Here is a 10,596-nt window from a genome sequence, read left to right as displayed (position 1 = left end):
GTTGGGAATTATCTAACACAATGTTTTGGTGCCATCTATGAAAATTGATTTTATGCTTGGGCATGGGGCAACTCTATTTGCAACCTCAAAAAAATGTTCATGTTAATGTGCTGAGAATGGTTGTAGCAGGACACTCTCCTTGCCATCTATGAGAATATTAGTTTATTATCCCAATTTTTTCAGAAATTCTTGCCTCTAGTAAAGGACTATCATATACATTTAACCATCTTCAAATGTGTCCTTCTGTCAAGGTTTTCTTCCCACATACAGAGATTAAGAACATTCTTAATTCTACTCTCTTCCAAGGAGAGCATGAACTTAAATGGGAGATTTAAGAAAATTTTGAAGCCCGAAAGATTCTTAAGCTTCATTAGTCCATCATCGTCTTGCCAAAATTGACACCTTTACACCACTGGTATTATTGTACAACCACCATACCACTGTCATCCAACTTTCCCCCACAGTGTCTCTTAATTAATCTATATTCTTTTGCTTAGCACCATCCATTTATTGTTTGAGTCATTCAATCTCTCACTATGACTACAATCACTTTACTACAATTATCTAACCTCTAACATTCAATTATATATAATCACTTGCCAACAATCACTCAGTTATTGATTTATGATAATTATATATTGATTATGGTCAATCACATCTCTGGATCATATTGCCTATCAACTTCAAAGTTAGTATCTGCCAATTTAATTGAATGTCATTGCCTATAAGGTCAATGTGCTCCTTTAATGCTCGACATCACTTATTAAGCCAAGCATTACATCTTACAAACTCTTCAAAAGTACATGATTTGTAATGCAATGATGTAAATATTAATTATGTAAATATACATGTCGATAAAGTAGTATACAAATTCTGAGTTTGAGTTATCAGTCCTAGAGGAATAAGTTAAATTTTATATAGTTCAATTGCTAGTCTACTAATTCTAGGTTTAGTCCAACATGTTGCACATTTTTTAAAGGTTTTCTAAAAGTCCGAAATTTTTAATGTTAAAACTAATGATATTTAGGTTTCTTGCTATTGGTGGAAAGTTTTCCTTGATGTGGATCGTGTGAAAATTCAATGTTAATCCACTGAATTTTCTCTTATTGAATTTCACTACTAGGGACTATAACTTCTTACTGTATTCCTAGAAATAAAAAAGCATTGAAGTCTCATGTTATGGTTAAGTCCATTTAACTCTACAAAATATCTTAAGATTACATATTCCTCTATATGATGGCAATTTCTAATGACAATATTTTTATATCACCAAGAAATTATGTGTTGACATAATTATTCTTGTAGTTCAAAGTCAATTGTTCTAGCTCACAATTGATTTTAACTATTTTGGTAGTCAGCAAGAAAGTAAATAAAGTTTTAAATGTTGACATATCAACATGCCATAATTTGCTCTAAAAAAATTACATGAAATGGACTAGATGTTCACATCATAAATCCAAAGAAGTACGAAAATTAGTTCCTAAACATGTGTGAAGAAAACACAATAGATTTCATTGAAATAAAAATCAAAGTTTACAAAAATAATGAAAAGATCAAGCATAGTTTGCATCTCCTATTTGCTCCAAGATGATCCTCTATTTTACAATGCACTCTTCCTTCTTGATTCGTTTACAAACGCTCTCACAAAGCTTTCTTTGTGTTTATCCAATGTATGAACTCTTCCACTTACGTTAAATTGAATTCATTTGAGTATTTACTTCATTTGAACTATCCACAGACTGCAGAAATCACCTGATATCAATGGGGAGTGCTAGTAAGGTGGCATCAGTGCATGTCTTGAACTTCATCCATAAAAATAGGTCTTTGAGAGGGGCTTTGTTGGTTATGGCGGTGTGTCGATATCAGTGCTTGGCACTGGGGCTCTTGGCACTTGTTGTTACAATGTCCTGCTTTCTATATTTTGGATTAAAGTTACCTAATTCAATTTTTTATGTGCTCGGCATTGGTCATCGAGGTGTTAGCCTACAAGCAATCTAATTTCTTCATTGTGCTTCTTCCATCCCTGTAGATTGCATAAGAACACAACATACACAAAAAAAGCCTAAAAATTATATAAAACATGTACAAAAAACACTTTGATACTAGATAATGTTTTATACATTAAATTCTCACAAATATAAGCATTACTACTTGACCTCAAATAATTCAATACATAGATTTAAACTTTGAAAATTCATGGTAACTCTTATCTTATGATTTTATTTCTCTTTAATAATATAATAAATATATTAATCAAAAGTACACAAATATCATTATGGTATTGAATTATTTTATTGATGAAAAACTTGTAGTACCCACCTTGTAACCTCATTATATTCAATTAAAGTTGTGGCATACTCTTGACCTATAAGAAATCTACAGATGATCGATATAATGAGTCTTAAGATCACCACTCGGCACAAATATTATATGATTTGTTTGTTTGAAGATTGATTGTGTTGGTATACATAGAGGTTGGCTACGACCTTCTGTGTAGCTCGGGTTGTACTTATCAGAAGTAATTAATTCAACATCATGTTATGACATAGAAATTGAAATTTGTTGACCCATCTTTAATTAATGAACCTACATAATGACTTTAAAGTTGAGTCAAGTAAGTTGTGAAAACTATAAGCACACCTACTTTTTTATTATTGTTGAAGTTAGAAGTAGTGATTTTTTTTAAATATTATTAAAAAAACTACTAAATTTTAACTGAATAGTACGTGTCATTATTATACTAGAGAAATGAGGTCATAACTTCATCAAAAGTAAATTCAATTTTAAGCTTAAAAACATATTAATCAAGTAAAAGTTAAATTCAAGCATGTAACTCGAGTTTCTATACTATATACTTCTTAAGTACACTTTTATAAATATTCAAGTTTCTATCTATAATTTATATAAATGTGTAAATAAAATAAATTTTGGAGTAAGAGAACTTCAAGGTAAGTATAAAGTACAAGATTTCTTGCATCCCAAGCTCTTCTTAAACTATTTACATCTTTTTAAAAAGGTTCTAATTAGCCTAAAAATGATATCATGTTCAACACATTGAATTTGCTACTTGATCTGACCACTCAAAGCATAAATGTGTTTGCTAGTTGGTTTGGACATAACTTAGATTAGATTTGAAGCTAAACCATCTTAGATGATCAAATGCACAAGTCTTCACAGATAAATGAATCAATTTATAAAAAATAATACATAATTATTATTATTAGTGTTATTATTAATAATATTATTATTATTACAATTACTTTTTTAGTAAAATAAGTACTATTATTATTAATATTAATTATCATTATTATCATCATCATCATCATCATCATCATCATCATCATCATCATCATCATCATCATCATCATCATCATCATCATCATCATCATCATCATCATCATCATCATCATCATCATCATCATCATCATCATCATCATCATCATCATCATCATCATCATCATCATCATCATCATTTTGTAAATAATTATATTCTTATAATTATTGTTGTTGCTATTGTTGTTGTTGTTGTTGTTGTTATTGTTGTTGTTGGTGTTGTTGTAGCAGTATTTGTTGTTATTGTTTTTGTTACTACAATTATGATTATAACTAAAACTATTATTTTAGCTATTAAGCAATTTTTTTTATTAATAGTTTTAATTATTATTTTCATATTGTTCTTTACTATTGCTATTATTATTTACAAATATTACTATTTTGTTATTGTAATTATTATTCATTTCCTTATTCTTATAATTAGTAGTAGTATTATTATTCTTCTTAATTATAAACTTATTAATATTATTTTAGTTTTTTTTTAATTATTATTAGTATTACTATTATAATTAAAAAATTAAAAAAACAATTAGAAAGCTAAAAACAGCTAACAAAATATTAATAAACCTAAGGACTGATAAAAAAAATGCTTAAATAATAAATAGAAAGCTAAAAATAGTTTAAAAATATTAAAATTATTAAAAATACATGTTTTACTAGATGGTATGGGAATGTCACGCTTCTTAGGCGCAAACAAGCACCATAAAAAGCACGTGAAACATGTGCAAACGTACATCTATTTCCCTCACCGTCTACCGCCCTCACCTCAATTATTGGAAAAATTATTGTATTAGAACATCTGATACAAATTTACAACAGATGTCCAATAATATGATGCCACGTGGCAACCCGGGCTCGAATCGTGTATGTCAGTGGGCCCAAATTGCCACGTTTATTCTTTTTATTTAAGTTGATTAACCAAAAAGTTCATTTATTCTTTTATCACCCCGGGTGCGGAATTTACAAACAAGCCACCCATTTCATATATATTTAAATATAAAATATCAAATGTGCAGGTGGCATGAGACATAGCCGGATTGCTTGGAGAGTTTACATGCATACAACCCAAATCCTATGTATTTGCATACCTAACAGCAAAACTTAGCAGGACATGATTTTACTTATATACCTGTCAAATCCTATGTTATAGTTTATAATAATATCACCCAAATATTTTTTTTAAAATAATAAAATTTTACATTTTTAAATATAGTATAAATATATATATAAATAAATATTATATTTAATTATTCAATTATTTTGAGTTAATAGTCGTCGGACATGAATGAACACATATTTGCTCATGTTTGACTTGTTTCTAAATCGAGAATGAACAAATTATTATTGCTCGGGTCTCTTGCTTAACGTAGAATCGAACAAGAGCTACTTAATAAGCTGAACACGAGCTATTCTAAAACGATGAGCTTTTTTATCAGCCCTACATCTCTTTATCTATGCAGGAAAAAAGTGCATATCACATTTGAAAAGTTAAAACAATTGTATTTTTTGTGTGATATGAATTATTTGTGTTGGTATAAATGTAAAAAAATAAAATTTAGGTGTTGGACATGTAAATACATTAGAATTGGATGATATGTGGGTAAATACCCCTAATTTAAAATGCCATAATCGTGTATGTCAGTGGGCTCAAATTGTCACGTTGGCCCTTATTTTTAAACACCTGATGCAAATTTGATATGTGGGTAAATACCCCTAATTTAAAATGCCAACAAATAAAATTATTAAGATATACCCCCCAATTCCTATGTATTTACGTATCTAACGCTTAAACATTATTGTTTACATTTATACCACGCAAATCTTTCGTAGCACATAAAAAATACTATCATTTTAACTTTAAAAGGTGAAAACACACTTTTTATGTATAAGTAAGGCGACTTGTATGTAAAAATTGAAGTTTAGATGTTATTTATGTAATACACAGAAAGTGAGTGGTATGTATGCAAATGTTTCAAAAAGTAATCATTGTCTCCCTATTAATTATAAGGAAAATTTTAAAGAGTTTATGGCCATGTTTAGTGTCAAAGGTTTTTAATAGAAAATTTTAAACTGATGATAATCCTTAATTAGTCATTAATAGATCAAAGATTTATGTCTTGAGTTAACTTTTTTTTAGCTCAAGTATGGCAAGTATTGCCCCTTTGAACATATTTAGATATACTAAAAACCAAATGCTTTAAAGGAAAATTAGGTTTGATTCAAATGGTTCTTAATAGGTCCATTGGGTCATTTCATCAATATAAGTTTTACCAAGGCCTATGTACTTTTACAATGGTCAAATCATCATTTGAAATCATTAAAACCATAAAAGAAATGCTATGTTCATTTATCATTATTGGGTTAAAATAAAAATAGTAATAAATAAAATAAATTAAGCTCATTATTGGTTAAGCAGGCCAATTTATCATATTAGATTGATAGATTAAAATTCTTTAATATAAATCAAGTATAGTTCTTAATGTCTTGGAATTATTTTGAGTTCATTGAAGTGCCAAACACTCAAGGAGGGCTAAGTTTGGACAAGTAGTTCCTAATGGGTCACTTAGTTAAATTAAGTTGACCAAGCCAATATGACTCATGGAATGAGCCTAAGGGAAGTTCAAAAATCTTTAGGATAGGTTCTTGGGCTTTAAGATAGTTACAAGGGTTATTGGTAATGTGTCATAGGATCGGGGCTTGTATTTTACTATAAGTTAGATTTGGGTTTTGCATTTTTTTGAAGATTAACCTATAGGAGCCACTATTCACTTAAAAAATGAGGAATTTTTTGGTGAAAAAAGGGCTTCTATGTGGATCTTGGTTCATCAAGTCCAATTTTTTACAACTTAAACTTGGGGTACCACCTGATGGTAAATTTGGATTTTTTAAGATTTAAATATTAGACTTTGATTATGTCTCTGCTAAAGGTTGCTCTTAGATTAAAATTAACATTCAATTGATATTCTAAGCTTATGAAATAAGCTAAAAACCAATTAGGCTTCTTCAAAGCTAAAAGCATTCAATAGGATAAGTACTAAGGCAAGTCAGGGATTCTTATAGGGTACCACTTGTGCTTAAGGATTTTTGAATTTAGGCTTCTAAGGACTATTAAATACTAGGGTCATTAGGAAACCACCTAGAGAAAACTATGACGGGATTCTAATTTAGTGAAGAAACATAAATATTACTGGAAGGCTCAAAGGGGTTTATCATCCTCAATCAAAATGAGGCCAACACATATAATGATTTTCTTAAAAAATCTTCATTAGAATACTAGAGGGGATTGGGCTTATCTAGGGATGGTAGCATTTTGACCTGACATGACTTAAGTAGTTCTTCGCACCAAGTTCTTTGGTGTCTACCTAAAGTTTTAAATTCTTAACTATGTGAGGAACTTGGTTTGGTGAATTAGATTATGGACCTTCACTAAAAAGAGGTGAATAAAACACTACCAAGGCTTGGCTTAAGGTGATATAGAGTTTTAGGGGATTGAGCTACATTTATGTTGGAGACGTCAAGTGCTACTAGAAGAATATATGCCACTTTACAATTTCCTTTAAAGCATGTATAAGGTGATAATAATGTATAATAATTGAATTCCTTTGTTGATTTTCTTAATTGGCCTTAATTGATTCCTTAGCCACGGTGATCCATGGTTAATTATCATAGTTACAAGCTAACATGGCATGTTACATAAGTTGATAGCTAAGATTTATTAAAGAATTGGATTAACTAATTATAGCACATTATTTAAAGAGGATGAAAAATCTCTCTAGAATTGCTTAATCCCTGCCTAAGCATGATTTATATTATCCTAATATTAATTAATAAAATAATCATGGCTTAAGTGCATTGCTTAGTTATATTAGGGCCTTAAGAGCTTGGTGGAATTAATTCGCTGAAGAAAGTTAAGTATTTGTATGGACTATTCCTAATTAAACTCATAATAGTTCAAATGGGTCAACTTGACCCATTTAACCAAAATTTGTTAACCATGATCAAATTTGGTTAACAAGGGTTAATTTAAGTCAAGTACATCCTGGATTTGTTTCGAGATTAATTGATTGAATCAATTTCATTAATAAATTCAATTTGGCCTAAGTGAATCCATTTGGATTCAATTGGAACAAATGAAGTCAATTATCTCCATTAGCTAATCATTGGTTCATTTAGAATCCTTTGAATATGGTCTACCTATGTACATTGAATGGTAGTATTAGTGTTCAGCTATATTAATCATATTAAAATTCAAAATGGATTTGTTAATATGAACCCTTATGAGCTCCATTGGATCAACCTAAACTTTAGTGAACCAATTGGCAAACCCATTGGGTCAAGTATAGAAATCATAGGGAAATTCTGGGACTACTGGTCGGTTCAAATGAGATCCTAAGAATATTGTTCATGAGCATCCAAATAAATTACATTTGGCTTTCTTAGTTTAAAAAAAGAATTTGCAAGCCAAAGTAAAGAGATCTCAAGGATCACATAATGGATGAAAGACTTAGGGCACCATAAGGTGGGTTCAATTTAAATTAATGGAGCCAATTTAGTCAAATTTGCAATGGCTTATCTTGGAGGACAAGCTCCAATTGGGCTAATTATGAATAATAAAAAAATAGGATTAATTAGAGTTTGATTAAATGATCCAAAACCATATGGCTTGTCAATTTTATTATTGGATGTTAATTTAGTTAAGAAGGTAAAGTGATCTTTACAACGCAATTTGGCTAAGTTGGCTAATTTGGGTTTAATTGATCTCACCAAAGTGAGATCATCCTTTAATCATCTATAAAAAGTTCACCCAAATCAATTTAAAGTGGTTTATAAACAATTTGGCTTTAAGTTGGTCAAGTTAGCTTAATGTCTATTTTTGGTCAATCACGTCTAACAAACTAATTAGCCAATTGCGCTTAGTTGAACCAAATAAGTTCAAATAAACTATAGATAATTAATTGAACTATAGTTTGAAGATTGGACTGACTCAATTTGGTTGAATTAATCAAATTGATCTTAACGGCCTTTAGGCATTAAATGGGCTAACTTATGCAAAATGGACTATTTGGCATATAAGAAGGCCTTTTAAGGTAAGAGCATTTTTAAGGTAAGAGCATTAATGGTTGGCCACCAAAATTTTTTTGAGGCAATGCAATCAATTTTATTAATTTGATAGATGTGGTCATATAGGGTCAAGTAAGTCCATTTGGGTCGGTTGATTTAAACGTCCAATCAAGCTACACTAAACTTTTACTTGGCTCCATAAGATCACTCATAACTTATTGGGATCAATTCAAAGAATTGCCAAAGGCACATTTCCAAATTATAAGGTTTAGGTTCAGGCTAACCTAATTAGGTCCTTTTACCTAATATTAGCTTTAGCCAGAATATCATATAATGTGAATTTATTTACATTATTATCAAATTTATTTGTTAAATCTATAATCAGGTTAAGTCAACGGTAACCTTACCAGACAACAAATACCATACCTAATTATTATTATTTTCAATAATGTTATAGCACAAATATATTGATAAGATTACATAGTTGGGTTGCATAATTTCCTTCAAATAAGATAAACAAAGTATTACCGGTTAAAATATAATCAAATTTACTTTACAATCTTTCACATCACATCAAAAGTATCAAAATTTCAACATTTAAAAAAATAAAATAATCATTTTAATGCATAATGTGATATATACGTAAAAAAATGAAGTTTAGATGTTAGATATGTAAATACATTAAATCTTTCAATAAATAAACATGCTAATTCAATGTTGCCTACTGCACTACTTCGTCCACTGCAGAAGATGGAGCTTTGGAGAGGCCTAACAGGCTTATTTCAGTAAAAGAAAACAGAGTTACAAAAAAAAAAAGGAGTCCAGGAAGAGAAACCAGAGAGCATAGAAAAAGAATAAGCAGCAGCAGAAGAGAAGATGCGAAGGATACGGCTGAACCAGCTTATGAAACCAAGTTCTATAAATTTTCTGATTTTATCATTTTGTTGAGGAAATGTCATCCATTGTTTCTTCTCTGTTATTATATTGGCATGTTTCCCTCTTCTCAAGGAGTGTTATTGTGTGGAGTTTAAATGTGTCAATCAATTGTTCATTCAGAGCTCTCAGTTTCGACGATCAAACTTCACGGTGAGTTTGCCTGGGAGAAACAGAGATGTCCCCCCTGTATTGGGTTTAGGGGTGTTGCCCCCAAAAAATTTCTTTTATGTACACAATGCCCGAAAGACAACACTGCATCACCTAATCCAAATTCATAACTCGACAGCATGACAATGCAGCGCTCGGATGCAATGCCACTACCACATTGCCCGGACGACGGTAACCGACTTTAGGCTATTTTCATTTAAATTTTCAGTTTTGTCAATGGAGGCAAATGTGATTTCGAATTTTCTTGTGCAAGGAGTTGATTGTGACCACAAATTTTGGGGATTTGGTATGAAAGACTTACGGAAGCTGTAGAAAGGCTTATAGCATGGAAGCAAACAAAAACCATGAGCACATAAAGGTAAATCAGTAAATGTTTATCGTAGTTAACTTGTACTTCATTAGTTACTAAAAAATTGAAAATTAAGAATTTAATGACACTTTCGACATTAACTGTCATTCTAAAATTTGACTGTTGTGAGTAATAAATTATTACAATATGTTAAGATCGAGCTAAAGAAGAAATTCACTACTTTACTTATTACAATATGTTAAGATATGGCTAAAGAAGAAATGCCACAGCAAGTTATTTAAAAAAGTCAACTGTATTAAGTTGAAAAGTACAGCGGCAATCAACTTACACAAACAGTCTTACTTGTAAACCAATGCAATATGCTTTCATTTCTAAATTCTGAAACAGATGCTTCGGCGCCGTTCAACGTTAGACGTCACGTTTGAACAGGAAGAAAAGACGCTGCAAGTAATGAAACAGTTGTAAGTTACAATGAGAAGAAGATCAAAAGTCCGTTACTCCGAATAAAGAAACAAAATCCATGTTATTTTGCTAAAAGAAACACGTAGATAATTCATACCATAGGAACTTTATTACAATTTCTTATTTAGTCATAATATCATTATAAAAGTAAGGGCCATTAATCTACAGACCGCCGAATTCATATGTTTTATATATCTAATACCTATACTTTACTTTTTCACATTAATATCACCCAAATCTTTCATACCACATTAAAAATAACACTTTTTCAACTTTTACTCCTTCAGAGATAGTAAGGAGAATATATATATATATATATATATATA

Source organism: Phalaenopsis equestris, unplaced genomic scaffold (assembly GCF_001263595.1).
Source record: "Phalaenopsis equestris unplaced genomic scaffold, ASM126359v1 Scaffold000002, whole genome shotgun sequence".
Lineage (NCBI taxonomy): Eukaryota > Viridiplantae > Streptophyta > Magnoliopsida > Asparagales > Orchidaceae > Phalaenopsis > Phalaenopsis equestris.
This window is presented reverse-complemented; position numbering follows the sequence as displayed.